This window comes from Acinonyx jubatus, chromosome A1 (genome assembly GCF_027475565.1).
Source record: "Acinonyx jubatus isolate Ajub_Pintada_27869175 chromosome A1, VMU_Ajub_asm_v1.0, whole genome shotgun sequence".
Taxonomy (NCBI): Eukaryota; Metazoa; Chordata; class Mammalia; order Carnivora; family Felidae; genus Acinonyx; species Acinonyx jubatus.
Genome location: NC_069380.1, coordinates 94,107,358 through 94,127,752, shown reverse-complemented (window position 1 = coordinate 94,127,752; position 20,395 = coordinate 94,107,358). Strand labels below are relative to the sequence as shown.

At 44.5% G+C, this 20,395-nt stretch overlaps 1 protein-coding gene across 4 annotated transcripts in view; it reads left to right on the top strand.

The window, feature by feature from the left end:
- The window catches only part of SEMA6A (semaphorin 6A), a 134,677-nt gene that overhangs the window by 33,128 nt on the left and 81,154 nt on the right, over nt 1-20,395 (top strand). Inside the window, exon 1 of one of the 4 annotated variants that reach the window (XM_053219975.1) lies at nt 6,517-7,377. The exons of the other annotated variants lie outside the window; for them this stretch is intronic. The gene's annotated coding sequence lies outside the window, so the exon portion shown is untranslated. Of the gene's footprint in view, nt 1-6,516; nt 7,378-20,395 lie in introns of those variants that run through there. 4 annotated transcript variants of the gene reach the window in all.

Genomic DNA, 20,395 nt, shown 5'->3' with positions numbered 1-20,395 from the left:
GCTCAGCTGCTGTCAGCACAGAGCCTGCTTCAGGCTTCCTCTGACCCCCTCTCTCTGACCTTCCCCATTTGCACTCTCTCAAAAATAAATAAGCATTTAAAAAGAGAGAGAAAATCTAGTATTTGTTTGGGTGTAGAGGGGGATAAAAACTTCAACTTTATGATATGATTGCTCCTTGGGCTTTGTGAGTATTCAAACAGACATACATGCCCAGAAGTTCAATGTTAAGAATGAAAAATGATGCCATCTCCCAAATAACAACAAAAAAATGTCAGGGCAAGGGTTCAAGCAGCACTGACGCAGCAGCCTCTGGAGGTAAAGGAAGAGTTGCCAGTCTAGGGAGAGGAAGACAGAGAGCGTACGAAGTAGTCCTGAATGGAAGGCCCTCACCACCGTGGATTTCTCACCACTCAGTCAGAGACAGGTCCTGTGTCCCCAAAGATGCAGGAACCAGCTCTGTTCAGAGCATAAAGTGATGAAGACCCCCGTAAGTTTTGCTCTGATCTACAGGATCTGCAAACGGTCAAACTCCACCTCCAAAGAAGTCCAAATTCTTCTGGCATCCTCGTGTGTGATATTTGCCCTTTTTAAATTTTATCTACTTGTTTGCTTCCTTAGTTTCTTTGAACAGATGTATGGACACGTTTTGGTGGCAAATTCCCTAGAGTCGAAGGTAAACAAGAGGGAGAAAACAAGTGTTTTCTGACTTCTGTTAATGAAAGACAAAGGGACAGTCAGGTCCTTAAAAAAGGCTATCAAAAATGATACGTGTATATCAAGACGCTGGGAGGCAGGGCTCCTGGGAAGAAATAACAACTCCATAGGGCAATGAAGAAGAGGCAAATGCTGACTGTCCTATAGCAGATACTCGACTTGCCAAAGAGGTGGCCAGATTACTGACTTCTATAAACACCAGAATATGGGTCAGTTACAGTAGCGTGGTTGCTAGAACTTTACATGATCTGGTGAGCAAATATGGTCTGTAAAGGATGGAAGAAACCATGATCTCAAACGCCCCACCCGAGCAAATGGGCAACCATCAATGCATTTACCAACACAGGACGTGAGCTGCTTCTTCTGCACACGAGACTACCTACCTGGATAACTAAGGCATCTTGAAAAACTTAAAAGTTTTCTTCTGCCCTAGATACCCATTCATGTGGAAGATGTTACCAAGTTCACTCTAACTGTTAATTAGCGTTTGAACTTGTAATGACAATAACTCCGAGCTTGGTACTGACAAAACGAACTTGTGTGGGTGGCCTCTTAGCACAGGAACACGCACCGTAATTAACCCTTTATGGAGTCCTGTTAGTCTGGGATTGCTGCCTTTTGAGAATGACCTCGGATGCTAGTTATCATTTAAAAAATACAATAATAATAGTTTTGAGGACTCTGCTTCTCTCCTCCCCAACACACCATAGACGTACTAGGACTTCTGAAAACAGACACAACATGTTTAGATGAAACACCTGTGGCGTTCATTTGAATTCCGATTTTGAATATTTAAAATGCAATGGACATGGCGATCGTCACTAATTAGCATGTCGTGTAGCCAGGCCTGCTTGTGATTCTACTGTTTCTGTGTTTGCCCTCCGCCCCCTACCACCCATCGCTGCTGATCCACATGAATGTTATCAAGTCTTTGCAGCCTGAGGAAGACATGACCCACATCTGACTCCTTTATTTTGCCCCAGTTAGTATCAAGTGGGGCAGGACAGTCTCGACTGTGAGTCATTCACGTCGCCGTCTTACTGTTCGCATGACTGTGAACTTCACCGTCTTGGAGATGGATTGAGGGCTTTGACATCAGTTCAATGTTGCTAATGGAAAATATTATCTACACAAGACTTTTTCGTGTCTGCATTCAGCCATGCAGAAATACGCTGTCACCTAAGTGCCGAAAGATGCTGATCTGAAGTAGAAGTTGTTGGCTGGCTTTGGTGCCAGTCAGGTGAGAATAAACGGCCAAGGAAGACACAAGTGGAAAATGATGGTTTGGGCCAAGCTTTTCTCTCTCCCTCTGTCTCTCCCTCATTCTTGAAATTAGGTATGTAACGCACGCATGCACACATCAGTCTCCATGAAATATGCCTGATTACAAGCAAACGGAATCGTGGGGCAAAACTCTGTGCAGCTTCAAAGCCTCACCCCCTCATCTTGCCACGTCATGGTTCTGACAGTGAGAGACAGAGATGAAGAGTTCATTTCTTCTCGGTTTCAGAGGATTGACAAGGGACCAGCCCCTCCCAGCAGAAATGACTTGAAAAAAGCACCAACAGCTAGGAATCAGGGGATCTGTGTGAATGCCTGAAGCAGGAGTTTATCTAGTGATAGACAGTATATCCAGTGGTCTCCAATGGTGGAGACAACACACAGGTGCGGGCCAGAAAATGGCCTCCATGCTGCAAAGTTTTTAATGACAGAGTGCAGTTGGCCTGCATTTATCATAGTAGTATTTTACTCACTTTACCACACCGAAAGTGGCATTTGAAACGAAAGCGAATGAAAAGCATGATAATGGATGCTTTTTCCAATTACTATAGATTAATTCATTCTAATTGTGTATTAATTACTTATTTAATATATATTAATAGAATTATAATTTCCAATTAATCGTATTGCTATATATATCTTAGTGTTAGCATAACCACATGGCTTGAAAACAATGAGTTTTTGAATCGTATCTTACTATGTGAAGAAAATATCAGACTGAGCATGTAAAGAAGATGGGTATTTTACCTAACCAAGATGTTACAGAAGAAAAGGAGTTCTACTTAACAAAATACAAAGTTTAGACGCACCTGGGTGGCTCAGTCAGTTAAGCGTTCAATTTTTGGTTTCTGTTCAGGCCATGATCTCATGGTTTGTGGGTTCAAGCCCTGTGTCAGCCTGTGTGCTAACCACATGGAGCCGTTTAGGATTGTCTCTCTCTCTCTCTCTCTCTCTCTCTCTCTCTGCCCTTCCCCACTTCTGTGCACGTGCTCTCTCGCTCTTTCTCTCTCAAAATAAATTAATTAATTAAAAAAAAACAGTTTAGCACAAAGAAACAAGATGAACCTGTAATGGGAAGTAAGACTTAACACAATTAACAAGGAGATCAGAAAATTCTCAAGAATGCTTACTCAACAAACTAAAAATTAACTAAAGCAATATAATGCATTCTGTGTCTAGTGTTAATTTATGACGCACTGGAAAGAACAACTGATGTGACTGATGACCTAAATAATTAACTTTTATATAAAAATCAAAAGGTTAAAGGCCAGAAGTGAAATAGAAACTAAAATATAAAGTCTGTGGACTTCAAAGACCTCTAAATAATTCAAGGTGGGCATCTGCCACTGACAGAAATGGTGTCACCAATTCTAGTCATGAAAATCAAGTTACTGAAGGAAACCCATCAGTTACTGAAGGAAATCATTAGTCATTTTATGTTTATGTGTGATTTGAGGAGAATTAATCAGGCACACATTTTTTAAAAAGTCACACATGTCGGCATTAGAGAAATTTTTAAATGTACTGCAATGAGGGGCACCTGGGTGGCTCAGTTGGTTAAGCGTCTGGTTCTCAATGTTGGTGCAGGTCGTGTTCTCACTTTTTGTGGGATTGAGGCCCACGTTGGGCTCCGTGCTGAGCATGGAGCCTGCATGGGATCCTCTTTCTCCCTCCTGCTGCCCCTCCCTTACTCGTTCTCGCTCTCTCTCTCTCAAAATAAATAAATAAACTTAAAAAGTTTTAAAAAGTAAAATACAATGCAATGAAAGGTATAGGTTAACATGTTGGAAGACTGGGAGTCATTTCTTTGGAGTGAAACCTAAGACTATGGATGGTGGTCCGGCATGCTGGCCAGCCGTAGGGGCAAGACGATTCCTCTGAGTAATGACCGTCGATGATTTGTTTTGTTCTCAGACCGCAAAACAGGAAAAATGCTTTCCATAGCATGTCAGATAATGTGCATATTCCACAGTCTATAGACTTTGAACAGCCTTAGAATTAGGAGTATGTGACCTAGGGGCACCTGGGTGGCTCAGTCGGTTAAGAGTCTGACTTCAGCTCAGGTCACGATCTTGCAGTTCACGAATTCGAGCCCCGTGTCAGGCTCTGTGCTGACAGCTCGGAGCCTGGAGCCTGCTTCTGTCTATCTCTCTCAAAAATAAATAAAACATTAAAAAAAGGGGGGGTTATGGGGCGCCTGGGTGGCTCAGTCAGTTAAGCGGCCGACTTCGGCTCGGGTCATGATCTCATGGTCCGTGAGTTCGAGCCCCGCATCGGGCTCTGTGCTGACAGCTCAGAGCCTGGAGCCTGTTTCAGATTCTCTGTCTCCCTCTCTCTGACCCTCCCCTGTTCATGCTCTGTCTCTCCCTGTCTCAAAAATAAATAAAACGTTAAAAAAAATTTAAAAAAAGGGGGGGTATGTGACTCATATTCCAGAAAGAACACCCAAACCAAACAAAAACTCCAAAAGCAACCCAATGCCACCCCAGCTTTAGAAAGCACAACTACCACATCATGTTTGCCCAGATCATCACAACTAAAATCTCACTGTAAAAAAGTTGTCCGGTGCTGAAGAAAGAAATGCCATTTGTTCTGACTCCTAAAGATTGGGGCATTGGGCTGTAGCACGTGAGGATAAGGTGCAGATAGTTAAAACCACACCTTATATGTAATGAAAAAAAATGTGCTTGATTGTAGAACCCACCATTGAAAATGTTATTTCCTATGAATGACTTCCATGGAAAAACACTGCCAACACCAAAATTTTTTTAAAGTTTATTTTTGAGAGAGAGAGACAGTGTGTGTGTGTGTGTGTGTGTGTGTGTGTGTGTGCGCACGCACGAGCAGAGGAGGGGCAGAAAGAGGGAGAGAGAATCCCAAGCAGGCTCTGCACTGTCAGCACAGAGCCCCATGTGGGGCTTAAACTCATGAGCTGCGAGATCATGACCTGAGCCAAGATCCAGAGCTGGACACTCCAGTGACTGAGCCAACCAAGTGCCCCTCCAAGATGAACGTAAAACACCCATGAAGTATATCCCAACAGGTACAGAATATGTCAACTGAGATAGCAGGCAAAAATATCACAAACTGTTGTTGAAAGCAAAACCACATCTAGCAACCCTCAAGTGAAATTCTGCTCCTCTGGACGGAACGATCCTGAGAACTCATGCAAAATAATGGGCCAAGAGAGCATTGGAAGCCATGAGATATGGAAGATATGAAAGAATTCATGATCCCAGCACTCCAGGTGGCTCCACGAGCGTGAGGGTGACAATCGCTGGGGGGGAGGGGGGCGGTAAGGTTTGCATCTTGGCCATCCCCATCACTCACTTCAGGACACCCACCAAGTCACCAGGAAAAAAAATGGTAATGCCCAACAATACATTATTTTGAGGAAGGGAAGATGTTTTTAAAGAATCAAAAAGCGCCTGTTACTAACTCTGGAATAAACGAACTCAAATCACTGAGCCCAAGCAGATGGACTGGAGAAATGTGAGATTCATTGGTGACGACTGAAGACAGCTATTCCCACAAAGCCTGTGGCCTGTGTTTTTAAGAGCAGATAAAGCAATGACACGTTTGGCTCGTGTGATCTGTCTTGCATTTATTACTCATATGCGTGTTCTTATATGTTTGTGGTTGCCTTTTTTGTTTAATGTTTTTATTTATTTTTGAGAGAAAGAGAGCACAAGTGGGGGAGGGGCAGAGGGAGAGGGAGACACAGAATCGGAGGCAGGCTCCAGGCTTCAAGCTGTCAGCACAGAGCCCGACACGGGGGCTTGAACTCACAGACCGTGAGATCACGACCTGAGCTGAAGTTGGACGCTTAACCGACTGAGCCACCCAGGCGACCCTGTTTGTGGTCGTCTTGCACGTCCTCCCTGTTCCTTCTTTTTTCCTAAACGTGTTAAAATTGCCGGGAAGGCGAAAACCCTACCGTTAATAATAATAGCAATGATCATAGTAACCCACATTTACCTAGGCGCTTCCTACTGGTTCATTTAATCTGAACAGCAACCCCACAGGCATGTGTTACTATCATTTCCACTTTTTTAGGTACGTACAGGAACCTGTCCCTCGGTCATACAACTGGAAAACAACAAGTCTAGGGATTCAAGCCCAGACTGAATGACAACAAAAACTCATGATCTGGTCTGTGCTGACCCCTAAACACTGTCCCACATGCAGGGCACCCAGGGCGTCCTCCCCACGGGGGTGTTCAGAGCTTGGTTATTCGTGAAGCCTCTATGTGTTTTTTGCACAAGCCACTTGGCCTCTCTGGAAGAACAGATTCTCTGCAGACCGAGGGACTGGATTCGATGAGCTCCTGCTTGAACTGTCCTGTGATTTTATCTTCCATTCTCACCCTCCTCTCAAGAAACGTATTTATTATGAAAGCATGCCGTGGTTTCCTATTGATAGGTCCCTATGAGTATGTGCATGAGTGTGTGTGTGTGTGTGTGTGTGTGTGTGTGTGTGAGAGAGAGAGAGAGACAGAGAGAGATGGAGAGAGAGACAGAGAGAGAGAGAGAGAGAGGGAGATTGTTGCCAAAGGCTTTTCATCAAAAACACAGGAATCAAAACACTTAACTTCTAACTGATATCCGAACTGCTTCTAGCCAGGTAGGTGTTCCAAATATTGGGCTGTTCTTATTATGGATTCGATTTTAAGGCATGCCTATTCTTTTCTTTCCCACACATGCTAATACATTGTCCATCTTGCCTCTCCTAATAGCCCATGAGTCTTGAACTTGCAGCCAGAAAAGTACTGCCTTTGTAAGGCACAAAAGAACACCAGTGGTTTTTTTTTGTTTTTTTTTTTAAATCACACGAGGCCTGAATAAAAAGCTCTCTGGCCATTCAGAGGCTGCTTGCATTGTGCAGCTGTTCCTTGACTGCTGAGAACATCTGGCCGCTGACAATGCAGTACCTGAAGGAAACCGTGCACATGGCGCTATTCGGGAGTTGCAGGACCTGGGATTTTTGCCAGGGTCCGCTGAAAGGTCGGGGGCCCTTTTTTCTTGGTCAAACCCTGATAAGCATATTGCAGCTTGTCATTACTGTTGTTTTGCTGTTTGCCTGCCAGTATTTGTTTCACAATTTTATTATGATGATGTCTTCCCAACGTGCTGGCACTTAGGGACTTTTTCTTTTCCTGTTTCGGTCCCACCTCTGTGAAATGTACAGTGAGACTTTGATTGGTCATAGTCTACTCCCAGTTAGCAATACATCACTGTGTGGACTCAGTTCCCATGACTTTGGTTCCCTGGGACAATGTCTCTTTCTTCACCAAGCTGATGGTAAATATCTGGTCAGCCTCATCTATTTAAAGCCAGCCAAGCAGGAATCCTAGTGCTGGGGAGAGGATTCTTTTGTTTGTTTGTAAGTAAACAATGGGCTCAACTCTTCCTGACTAAAATTAAATTCCAATCACTCTTAAAATAATACCAAAGAACTAATCTAATTGCAACAGGGAGGCGGAGGGCGATGAGGGCGAATTTCCTAGGGCTGCCTGCTGCTTCACCACCGTGCCTTCCGTGTTTTCTGATGATTCTAGCGAACCTGCCTATGCAAAGGAAATTATTATCTCCCTTGCGGACAGACAGAGCTGGGTGAGCTAAAAGCCAGGTGGGCAACTTTATCTGACATCATTTCCTTCTGAGTAACCAGGATTGAGTTGACGGAGCTATTTCAGGGGTGGCGTTTAATTTTTTTCATGTTAAAAAAATTTTTTTTTAAGTTCATTTTTGAGAGAGAGACACAGAGAGCGAGCGATGAAGGGGCAGAGAGCGGGGGAGGGAGAGCATCCCAAGCAGGTTCCACACCCAGTGGGGAGCCCAATGCGGGGCTCAAACTCACAAACTGAGATCACATCCTGAGCCGAAATCAAGAGTCAGACACTTAACCGACCAAGTCACCCAGGCACCCCAAGTTTTTTTCATGTTTTTTAAAAAAAGCCTTAAAAAACAAAAGGCTGAGCAAAATGACTAGTGTCTCTTTCTGGTTTAGAATGTTCTAGAGGATGCCTGCTCTAATCCATCTCAGTGGAGGAAAATCTGGATTGACGAAAACTCGAGGGAAGTGGGTGTAGCCTGTGTTACAGAATCATTTACAGGAGGAGACTCTGAGGCAGGAGCTCCCCTTCTGTAGTTATAAACATGACCTACACAAAAGCTGTAGACCTATACAACACAGAAGTGTGGAGAGGTGCTGTGTATTCTTTTTTTTTTTTATGCTTATTCATTTTTGACAGAGAGAGCACGAGCGGGGGAGGGGGCAGAGAGAAAGGGAGACACAGAACCTGAAGCAGGCTCCAGGCTCTGAGCTGTCAGCACAGAGCCCAATGTGGGGCTTGAACCCACGAACCATGAGATCATGACCTGAGCTGAAGTCGGAGGCTTAACCAACTGAGGCACCAGGTGCCTCAGGTGCCACGTATTTTTATTTCTCCCTCGGCTCCGCATCAGCTCTGCTGGGATGAGCGGGACATCAGTACATGCTAATGCATGCATGGGCTGCCACCCATTTTCTCCCTCAGCTTGAGGGCAGCCCTCTTTCTTGGCAGTGCACATTCCTATCTGAAACACCATCAACTCAATGAATCCCGATTGCAAAGTCAGGATAACTGCCATACGACCTTGATCAGTTTCAAATCGTTCAACATCCAAAGAGCACCTGCCTATCAAGAACCCCCTGCTGCTTCCTCGTATGTTCTCACAACAACCTCCTCCTGACTCCGTGCCTTTTGCTCATCACTGCAATTTCTATTCATCTCCACCCAAATCCTTCCTGTCCCCTTGCCCTAAGCACGGGAAAGCCAACTCTGACTGTGTGCAGACTTGCATCCCAGTTTCCTGGCCAGGTCAATGACCTTATTCCTTTGTCTGACTGTAGCCTCGGTTGGGCAAGGTTACCCCCCACGAGCTTACTTCTTTGTACGGACCCCCCTCACCCGGTGCACCACGCTGCCCTTCTTCCTTCCCTTGGGCCACCCTGGCCACTGTTTCTCAACAGAATGTCTGTGCTTTTCTTTAGAGCCTCATTTCCTTAGCCAAAGACGGGTATTTGTATTACGCTAAATGCTTCTCTCTTCCAGGATGGGGGGGCCTGATTTATGTACGAGTAAGGATCAGTAAGGCATTTCAAATGCTAGAAAGCTTAACATGTGAATTTCTTCAGTCGTTCCTTACTGAAGTTAGGTTTCTGCTTGGGTTTCTGTAGTCCTTCTCGGAAAGGCTTCTACAGTTAAAGTATAAAGTCTTGATGTGTTCATTCATATTCATTCAATAACTATGTACTCCATGTGGGGCTCAGCACTGGGTATCCTGCTCCTTGCAGGAGCCAAGCCCGCAGGAGCATGGTAGTTCCAAGTGCACTGGGAAGCAGTGGGGTGACAGGTCTGATTTATTCTCTGTACATGTGAATTCAGCACAGCAGTGGGGGCAGCAGGGATGGACAGAAGGAAAGGAACTCCGGCTGTATCCAGGAATAATCAACAAGGCTTGCTGAGATAAGCCAGTGGATTCTGTCTTGCTGGTTTCTGGCCGTGTCAGTGGGTTGAGAGAGAAAGGGCAAAGAGCCGATCAGCCTCCTTGGGGAGAGTGGGGAGATGACCCCAAGTGCCAGGGAAGGAAGGGGCAGCCTTGGATGCAAGTGGAGAATGGAGGGCGTGAAGCCTGGAGGTGCCAGGAAGGAAAGGGAGGGCTGATGGCCTCCTGGCCTTGGTTGTATCCACCTGGTAGAAGTGAGGTCTCTGCCCTGAGATGGGAAAGAGGTTTGGCAGAGAGTAGTAAGGGTCTGGCCTCCCAGCTGCCTCACCGATCCAGAGAGGGGCTGCTTTTGAGCAGGAGAAAGGGACGAGGAGCTGAAGAGCTGTTTGTAGCTTTGCTAAGTATGCTCTGTAGCCCTTCCAGATAGCTACGTGCAGCCTCACTCCAGAGGAAAGTGCACTGATATGCTTTGGAAAGATCTTCAATAACAAGGGCTTTCTAAGTAACTTCCAGTTTAGCCAGGAAATCACTCACCCAGAATCGCACCCTCCCCCAAGTATTCCAGTTACTCAAAAGTTTTACTGAAACATGTCAGCATTGAGAAATGCAGAAGGCAGCTAAGCAGGTTGAAGAGCTGTCAGAAATCCCGCATCTGCGCACAGAGCACCAAAGGCGGGGTCTCTTTAGAGGCTAGTCATTTCAAACCCACCATGTCCAATGCACAGGTGCACCACAGGTTACAAAAAGGAAAGACAAAGAAGGAAACCTTCAGCAGGGAGTAGAAGAACAGTCAATCCAGCATATTCTATGGCACATGTGTTCATTTAGTTGGCATGGGGGCATTTTGAATTGTTACCTTAGAAATTAACCAATAGTGGGGCGCCTGGGTGGCTCAGTCGGTTAAGCATCCGACTTTGGCTCAGGTCATGACCTCGCAGTTCGTGGGTTCGAGCCCCCCCCCCCCCCCCCCGTTGGGCTCTGTGCTGACAGCTTGGAGCCTGGAGCCTGCTTCGGATTCTGTGTCTCCCTCCCTCTCTCTCTCTGCCCCTCCCCTGCTTGAGTTCTCTCCCTCAAGAATAAATAACTATTAAAAAAAGAAGACATTAACCAATAGCTTTGCAGTTTGAGTGAACAATTAAAAGGACTCAAAAGACCAAAATGTTAACTAATAGGTACATTTAATAGGTGCATAGGATTCATTTTAAAACAGTGTGGTCAAAATGTGGACGGTATGCAGCACAGAGCCTGCTCTGGGTCCTCTGTCCCTCTCTCTCTGCCCCTTCCCCCCTCATTCGTTTTCTCTCTCTCTCTCTCTCTCTCTCAGAAATGAATAAACATTTTTTTTTAAAAAAGCATGTGGACGGTCACACTCAGGGCCAAGCTGAGGTGTGTTTGTGAGCTGCTGGCAAAGGGCACGGAGAAACCTGATCCTGCACTTTGTAAATTACAAACTGTTTATACCTGTCATCTCTGTCTGGGTCTGTGCTAATGACACTTGAACAATTGGCTTAGGTGTGACAGAGCACTGAGAGCCAGCAGTTTCAAAGCAACCACATCCAAAGGCATTGTTATTGAGGTCCACAGGAGTTTGAGGGAAAGTAACGAGGATTGTGATGCAGGTGAGGACTTTTACCACTGGGTTTGGGGTGATTTTAGAAGGGTTGGCCCTGGAAATGTCTCCAGTTAGATTGGGCCTGGGTATGCAGTTATACCCCCCACCAGGACCCGAATGCCTCAGGGACGCTAATCTTCCCACAATTTCTCAAATTGGAAGGACCAGTTGGAAAAGGCAGGGTTCATTATATCATATTACAGTCACTGAGTCCTTTCCATGTGGCTCAGAAAACTGCAGTAGGAATCATGTGTTTTTAAAACTTTGTTTCTTTTCTCCCCCCTCCAGACCTTCCCCATCCTCACTGCCCAATGTCTAGTACAATGCCCTGCATGCAGACTAATAAGCACCTATGAAAGGTTTAGCGCATTTAAGACCTGGGAAATACTCTAATTAGAGGGCAGGGTGCACCATCGCTCAGGATGTAGGCTTTGGGGCCAGCTCACTCAGGGTTCTAGTCCATCCACCCCACTTACCAGTATGTGGCCTGGGGAAGTCTCCTCACCTGGGACATGGGGGTAATAATAGCAGGCATCTCAAAGTGTCTCGAGGACTAAGTGAGCCATTACAGGAGTTAGATCAGTGCCTGACGCATGGTAAACACAACAAAGTATTATTATTTTTGCAAAAATAAATTCCTCTTGAGCAGAGAGAGCCCTTCTGAAAATACGCCACCTAAAATAATGGTAAGCAGGTATCTTTGGTCACTGGGAAAGGTTCTACAACTTCTGCATATTCCCTAGCCTATTTTTAAAGGTAAAAATTTTATTTTTTATTTTCTTTTAATATTTTGAGAGAGAAAGAGAGAGACCAAGCAGGGGAGAGGCAGAGAGAGAGGGAGAGAGAGAATCCCAAGCAGGCTCCACACCCAACACAGAGCCCAACGTGCGGCCCGATCTCACAACCATGAGATCATGGCCTGAGCTGAAATCAAGAGTCAGACACTTAACCGACTGAGCCACCAGTCGGCCCAAAACACCCCTTTAAGATTTTATTCTTAAGCAATTTCTATACCCAACAGGGGGCTCAAACTCACTACCCTGAGATCAAGTCGCATGCTCTACCAACTGAGCCAGCCAGGCACCCCAAAAGGTAAAAATTTTAGATTAATATGCGTTTTCACTCCTTGTAAATCCAAAGGGGACACAATTATATACAAGAGTGTATACAATTTTGTTTAAAACAAAGCAGAAAAGTAGGAGTCTTTTTGAATAATAAATTAAACTTTAAAAATGTTTTTTCCTCTAAAAAAAAGTACCAGATTCTGTTTCCTCTTGGAAACAACTTCACATCTGGGATGCCAAATTTCAGTCTTAATACAGTATGGAACAGTTGAGTTATAATTTTTTAACTTCCCAGAACACACAGAATTCTGATGGGAACATGGGAAAGGACATTTATCTTTTCAGCTGCATGAAAATGAAACCCGTAATATTTTAGTGAACTGAAAGAAAAATACATATTAAAAATTAAGACCATGTGTGACAAGGAGTGTCTCTATAGCTACAACATTAGATTTTGTACAGTTACCCTGCTCTACAATATGATGTCCTATACCAGTGATTGGAAGTAACAGTGCCTTTTAGATGAGAATGTAAGTAATTAGTAGTTATTTTCATTCAAAGATACGTAAGACTGACAACATTTATTTCAAGTGGACGGATGTGTAGCCATATTGAATATAAGCCACCTTCTGATTAGGAGAATAAAACACAGCCCTCAAGGAAAACAGGGAGATGCTGATGAATATTGTTTACTTCATCCTTAGTGGGAGACTAGTTTGGAAAAGCTCTCTTATAGCTGTGTCTCAGGATATTAAAATAACTGGTTGAAATATAAAGCATTCAATTAATCACTATTCATACTAAACAGATTCTCCATTGACACTGGCCAGATTCTTTCGTGTGTGTGTGTGTGTGTGTGTGTGTGTTTGCTGTTTTATTTTAATGCCCGAGGTTAATAACACCCTTAAGAGACTGTCTACGGGTCCACCCAGTACCAACAGAGCCTAGGCTTATCATTATGCCAGCTTCACAACTAGAATCCATTAGTTAATTTAACAGAGTCTGAGAAAAACTCATTTGTCTCCTTCAGTGTTCTGCACAAAGTGACACAGGGTCAGGCATTATCTGGTGGCGGGGGACAGTGAAATTAAAGTCCCTGGGCACCAGCCATTCACAGCAGTAGAATGGATGATTATCAGGCTGGATATAATTATAGAGCCACAGCAGTCCCCAACAATACACTGGCTATCTACCGAGCACAAAGGTTTAAATCCTTAATTTGTTGTGGGCCAGAATTATCTGTGAAGTGTCCATGCGTTTTTGTGTATCATCAATCACAACTCAGATAGGCAACCACTGCTGTTTGCGTTTTGGAAGTTTGGCAGCTGGTAAGGGTCTGCCTAGTTTTCCGACAGAAAGATAGGAAGCAGGGCTGCAGAAAGGCTTTTAGTGGCAGAAGGATGACACTTCTGCCGAGGTCCTATCACAGGCTCATTAGCTGAGTGGAAATCCGAACCTCGTCAGTTTCAAAGGTATACTTAGACATATACAGAGTCATCTGTTTCATTAAGTTAATTTACCTGAGCCGGCTTGCCTCATAATCAAACTGCTTCTGCAATGTCAGCACCACACCTTAAAGGCCCATGAGGACAGAGTGTGGTGAGAGGCACTGCTCATCAGGACACTGGGGCTTACATGGCATACTTTAACTGGGCGCCTCCAGAAATCCACATTCTATTCACAAGCGAGAAACATGGCAGGAAGTTCACGAAGGCTTGTTATTCACTTTTGGTTCCAAAGGATGAAGTTGGAAAATGAGAAGAGAGACCGTGCGCTATGCTAATCACTTAAGAATAGTATCCAATTGTTAAGAGAGGAAATGAAAAAAGGAAAAGGAAGCCGGAGAGAGGGCTACCCATTTGGTGATTAGGTGTTTAACCTCTCGTGAGCCTGGAGAGTGCAAACTGCTGTACAGCTAGATTCACTCAAATGATAGGACCTCCAGGAAACTGTACCTGCAACTTATATCCTGCAGAAGTTGCTAATTAAAGAAAAATCTGTATTTCTCATCCCCCCCCTTTGTTTTGTTCTCAAAGTGGTGTCTTTGTTCCTTTTTTAATATGCCTTTGTGGTATTTAGACTTGAGTGTTATCAGTGGAGAGCTGTTTGCATGTTAAAATTTAATCTTATCTAAGGTTTTGTGGTCTCAGGGTTGACTTTTAACTGAAAGTTGTTACTGCCTTTCATGCCATGCTGTTAACCCTGACTGTTTAAGACGAACAATTAGATTTCATTAGAACCAACTGGTTTGATAAAGACACCTGAGGACACGTTATCTCCCTTCTTCTTCTAGCACAGAGCTAGAACTTCAGTTCTCTGGAGGCAGATGGAAAAGAATTCCTTCTCCAACCTCATGTATACCTTCACCTGTTCATGGCCTATTAGGTATAAAAGATAACCTTCTCAAAGCACTTAGGTGAGAAATACTTCCCTACACATAGGGGAAAAGTCCACATATTTTCTTGCATTGAATCATCAGAAATAGTTTATTTTATTTAGCAAGCCCCAAATCCATTTGTTTAACTTGGCAATAACTGTCTTTTTTTGGCCATGTTTAATTTTCTTTATCCAACATTTTGGGAGATCCAACTCCGCCCATTTTTAGAGCAGGAATGTTCAATTGCTTAGTTCTGATGACAAAATATTTAATGTCAAGTGTGACTGTGAAGGATCAACCCCCGTCTGAATGGATATTTTGCTAGTAGGAGCTTTAAGTAACAATTGAAACTTCATTGTCAGGAGTAGATAAAATAAATACCATCTTTTCACACCCAGGGGATTCTGGGCCAGCTATATCTTTCTGAGTTCTGATTTCATTGTCCACACAATTGAATAAAATATCTACTCTAATGCAATATTAAGATCACAGATTTAATAATACAGAACTTGGGGAATGCAAAATTTACTTTTGCCGAGATAACAATTTCTTCCGTGTGCTGGGCATCATGTGCACTTAAAGCTATGCTTTCAGTAACGTAACTAGGTCAGGGATTTCATAGAATGTGGAGGTGCTCTGGTTACCGTACCAATACCATCCTCTTAACATTTCATGTATATTTCAACAGCCTGTATGTGCAAGTAAAAGGCAAACGCTATGTCAGTCTGATGTGTGTTACCAGGGTATGTATACGTAACAGAGCTTCTGAGACCAGCTAGCACTAAGGCCTTTAAAGAAGAAACTCTGGTGCAATTTGCAGTAACTGCTTCAAGGCTCCAGTCTATGACGAAATGAGCTACATGAGTAAATCTAAGCCTTTCTGGAAAAAATTAAAACTTAAAATGTCTAGCATTTTTCTAACAGTGCATATGTATTTGTACTTTATTTTGTAATTTGTTATTGATGTATCTGTGTCCCCCATACACTGTAAATCCTCTGAGGACAGAGATTATATATTTGATTATTCATTCACTGATTCACTACCTAATGGTAGGCAGATTACTAAACAAATAATGTCAATTTGATTGCTCTGGTAGAGCACTTTCATGTGGAAGAAAGGAGAGAGAGATTAGTGATTAACAGGGGCTGGGAGGGGTGGGGAATCAGGGAAGACTTCACAAAGGAGGTGGTATTTGTTGAAGAAGGTCTTACAGGAAGGGTAGGAACTTCCAAGGCAGGAAAGAGAATGGGAAGGAGAAGTGGGATGGGGCGGGAGGTAGGGGGACAATGGGGAAGGCACTGGGGAAAAAAAACCAGCCTAGGGAAGGACAGTGTAGGATACAAAACAAGGAAAAAGGAGAAAAGAAAGCAAAAGACAATCCAGCAGGAGCCATTCTCGTAAACTCCTCCAAATCAACTGAATTGTGAGAAATGCTCAACCTTATTGGCAGGGGCGGTTCATGGAAACCCTGGTGTATATTCTTAACCCTGGGCACAGCCAGGAAAGCCAGGGCAAGCCCCTCACCTCGGACTGCTAGGATGAGAAGATGCCCGAGGGCTCTCAATACTGCTTCCTTTCAAGTTCTTGTACATTAGCCCTCCCTCCTCTCCCTACTGGCCACGGTGCCTGAGACAGTGTCTTGCTCACAAAAACAGACAATAAATGCTCAATCTGTGGTCTTTTGTAAACGCGCCTCTCCCTTTGAGGTGCCTGTAATTGTAGTTGGGGAGACAGATACGAGCCAGGTCGTAATGACGAACACCAGTAACCACAGACTGCTCCTCCTTTTTGACACTGATGTGGCCCCGAAAACTGCACTGTAAAAAGTGCACCCCTCCTGGGGTGCCTGAGGGACTCACTCCGTTAAGCATCCCATTCCTGGTTTCCGCTCAGGTATTGATCTCGTGGTTTGTGAGTTCGAGCCCCGCATTGGGCTCTGTGCTGGTCTCACGGAACCTGCTGGGGATTCTCTCTCTCTCTCCCCCCCTCTCCCCCTACCCCTCCCCAGCTCATGCTCTCTCTCTCACTCTCTCTCAAGATAAATAAATAAACTTAAAAAAAAAAGTGCACCCCTCCCTTCCTGAAACGAGTAATTTAAACTTCTGTAAAGTTTTGGTGAGGCACCCAACTGCAGGTACCGTCATCTGAGAATGGCAGCCATCCATGAGTGCAACAAAATGTGGGTGTCAGCAACATAAGACGCAGAAGGCCGTGGCTGGGAAGTTTGGGGGTAAAGGGGAAAAAGCAAACAACGGTGAAGTGTTTTGGGGAAACAAGTGTTGTGAACGTGTACAAAATCCAAAATGCTGAAATGTGGGGACACTTAAGAGTTTCCAAATGCCAGCCTCAGGCTCAAAGGGGACTGAGAAGAAAACAGAAGCATACGTTTATTACACGCCTCTTTACTTTTAATCCTAAAAATAACTGTATGAAGAGAAAGCACCGTTAGCCCCCTTTCATAGTGGAGGAACCTGTGGCTGACAGAGATTAAATCAACTAACCCAAGGCCACGTGGCCACTAATAGACGGAATAGGACAGAAATCCACTATAATATAAGCTCCATTGTTCACTGAGCAAGCCTCGGGGCCTAGAACATGCCTGGCACACAGCAAGTGCTCAGGAATTATTTTCTGAAACCACCAAACTCCAAAGCCGGTGTTTACAAAGTGGTCAGGGTCGAGTTGGTCTCAGAGAAGACCGACTTTTGTACCTGCTCCTGGGATAAAGAAATAGCTAGAAAGGCAAGTGGGCAGACATTTAGTTGGAATGAAGGAACAACAGCAGTAGAAACACACAAGACAAGGGAGATGAAGAGTTAGGTGTTTTGCCTAAGTCTCTACCCAAAATATTGTTTCTTGTACTAGTAGAAAAACGGTTTTCCTTGTCACTGAAACAACAGCTAAGACAAAGCATAGAACATGTGACCCCTAAAGAATATCTTCTAAGAATTAACAGTGTGTGTGTGTGTGTGTGTGTGTGTGTGTGTGTGTGTCTGTGTACATAATCATACATTCTACAGAGGTTAGAAACCTGTAAAAATAAATGGCGATATTGAAAGAGGTTTTTAACCTTAACTGTAGCATTTGCTAGTGGAAACTGTAATTACTGTTGTATTTTTGGTGGTGACTGTTCATGATTTTTTTAAAGGTCTGACAGCTGCCCTCTTGATATTTATGTGTTTCTTGCAAGGGAACCCAAGATTCACAACTGTGAGCTTGTAATGAGGAAAAGAAGACAATACAGATATCATGAAAAGGAGTATGAACTGAATATCACCAGAGAGACAAATCACATATTCTATGCTGCTTTAATTGGAAAGCAGTTCTTTCGTGGGGTTACTTTCTCCTCAGCTAAGATAATTAAGTCTGGGCTGACACTGGTGACCAGCTACTGATGATATATCGTCAGTTACTAACAATGCAGGAATCAGTAATCAAAATTTATATTTCCCAGGTTACCAGGGCACAGTTGAAGAAGAAAAGCCGTTTTGATAAGGCTGCGAGATAGGGTTCCTATCACAGTACTCACATGGCCTCTACTCCACAGCATCTGGGGGGGGTAGGGGGTAGGGGGCTAATGAGGTCTGTTTTATTTCAACTCTGTCATAAAAGAGAACCTACCTATTGTCCGTGTTTACATTAAAAATACATCATAAGCCCCATGCTAGAAGTCTCTTCCTTGCTCCCTGTCATTTTTAATGGATCAAATTATATTTTCTTAGTGGTTTGGCATGAGGGCAGGTGGGCACAAAATAGACTTAGGTATTTAAAAAATTTTTTTTTCCAACGTTTATTTATTTTTGGGACAGAGAGAGACAGAGCATGAACGGGGGAGGGGCAGAGAGAGAGGGAGACACAGAATCGGAAACAGGCTCCAGGCTCTGAGCCATCAGCCCAGAGCCTGACGCGGGGCTCGAACTCCCGGACCGCGAGATCGTGACCTGGCTGAAGTCGGACGCTTAACCGACTGCGCCACCCAGGCGCCCCTAGACTTAGGTATTTTAAAAGCCACGCCATGCAGCTGGCACAAGTTTTTTGAATCATGATCAGTTATCCCTGAGCAGAGCTGAAGGCACTGAAATTGAAGGATTAGGATTGTAATTTGGATCCCATTTGTTTATACCAGCGGCGCCCAACTTGTCTGCTTACTACAATCAATCACCTGGGGATCTACGAAAATTTCCAAAGCCCAGGCCATACCCCCAGACGAATGCAGTCACAATCTCTGGGTGTGGGACACAGGCACCTTTGATTTGCAAAGCTCTCCAGGAGATTTCAAAGTACAGGCGAGTTTGGAAAACACCGGTTTATACTCACAGTATGGTATGTGTTTGCACTTAGTTGTGCACAGAGAGGCATACGCGGGTGGGGTGAGGAAAAGGGAACACATATTATCCAAAGGGCAGCACCTGCCTCTGCAGTTCAAGCTGGAGCTGAAATTGGATTCTGAAACCACCATCTCCCTCACCAGTGAGAGAAGCAACTTCACAGTGGTTGAAAAGGACCCTGGGGAGAATGGAGAAATAAGCCTTTGGCCCCCCTCTGCTCAGCACCTAGCTCAGTGTGGAGTACAGAAGTGGAAAGGAGGGGCGCCTGGGTGGCTCAGTCAGTGAAGCATCCGTCTTCGGCTCAGGTCATGATCTCACGGTTCGTGGGTTTGAGACCTGCGTCGGGCTCTGGGCTGACAGCTCAGAGCCTGGAGCCTGCTTCAGATTCTATGTCTCCCTCTCTCTCTGCCTCTCCTCCACTCATGCTCTGTCTCTCTCTCTCTCTCAAAAATAAATAAATGTTTAAAAAAACAAAACAAAACAGTGGAAAGGAAAGAGGGAGGAGGAGTGCCTTATAGCTTACCTCCCAGAAAGGGATGTTGGGGTAGAATGAAGGATGCTTTTCCCTGATCATATTCCAATACAGTGCCCTCTTTGCTCTGTTGCTGAAGTCTTATTTTCTCTCTACTCTAGTCAACGTCCCCTCCTCTCTGGCAACAGTCATTCTGATGTAGTCTAAGGTGACCACTCCCAGAAGGGAACACCCATTCTGCTTCTAAAAAGCCCGACATCATTTAGGGATGCTCCAGAAGCCGCCTTTGGCCTTCCTGTGACATGGGAGGTGAACGCCAAGAAAGGGCATGGCCGCCAAAGGACATGGGGGGTGGGGTGGGTAGGAGCCTGCCCGGAAATGAACATGCAAATAGAGGGAAAATCAGGTTCCCATACTCAGCACTGGAGTCTTGTTTGTAGAAAATATGAAGGGTAGTTGCTTTGAGCTCTTTCGATTCTTTGAATTTGACCTCACTGTGCCCTGCCTTTCTAAGTTGGTTACGTTTTTATTTGAAAGCTAATAAATTAGGCAGACATTCATATGGCGTGCAGGCAGGCGGGTTCACGGTGTTGGGTAAACTACGAGCCACCGTATGTATCCATCTGTGTCACAGATAAAATTCACAAAGTTATCTCTACAGACACCACAATGCCCGTAAACGCCCCTCACTCTCATCCTGTATTCCAGAATATTATCACTGGCTGAGCAGACTACGAAGGCAGAGAGGTCCTAGGGAAAATTCTGGGAAATGGCACGTAGCAAGAGGCCTGAGTCCTGGGTTTGCCTCGGGAGACACAGATTTTTAAGAAATAACTAGTTTTGGGGCTCCCCCCCCCACAAATGAAATGCATGCACAAGGAACGAATTTTTTAAAAACCACAACAGTACAACACAAAAAGTGAGTCCCTTTCCCACAGGTGACCTCCAGTCCCCCTCTTTCATAGACAAACCTGTGCTATTAGCTGCTTGTATGGCAGAAATGAAATATTCACAACACTTAAAAAATCAGTCTTGGGGCGGATTTAAATTTGCATT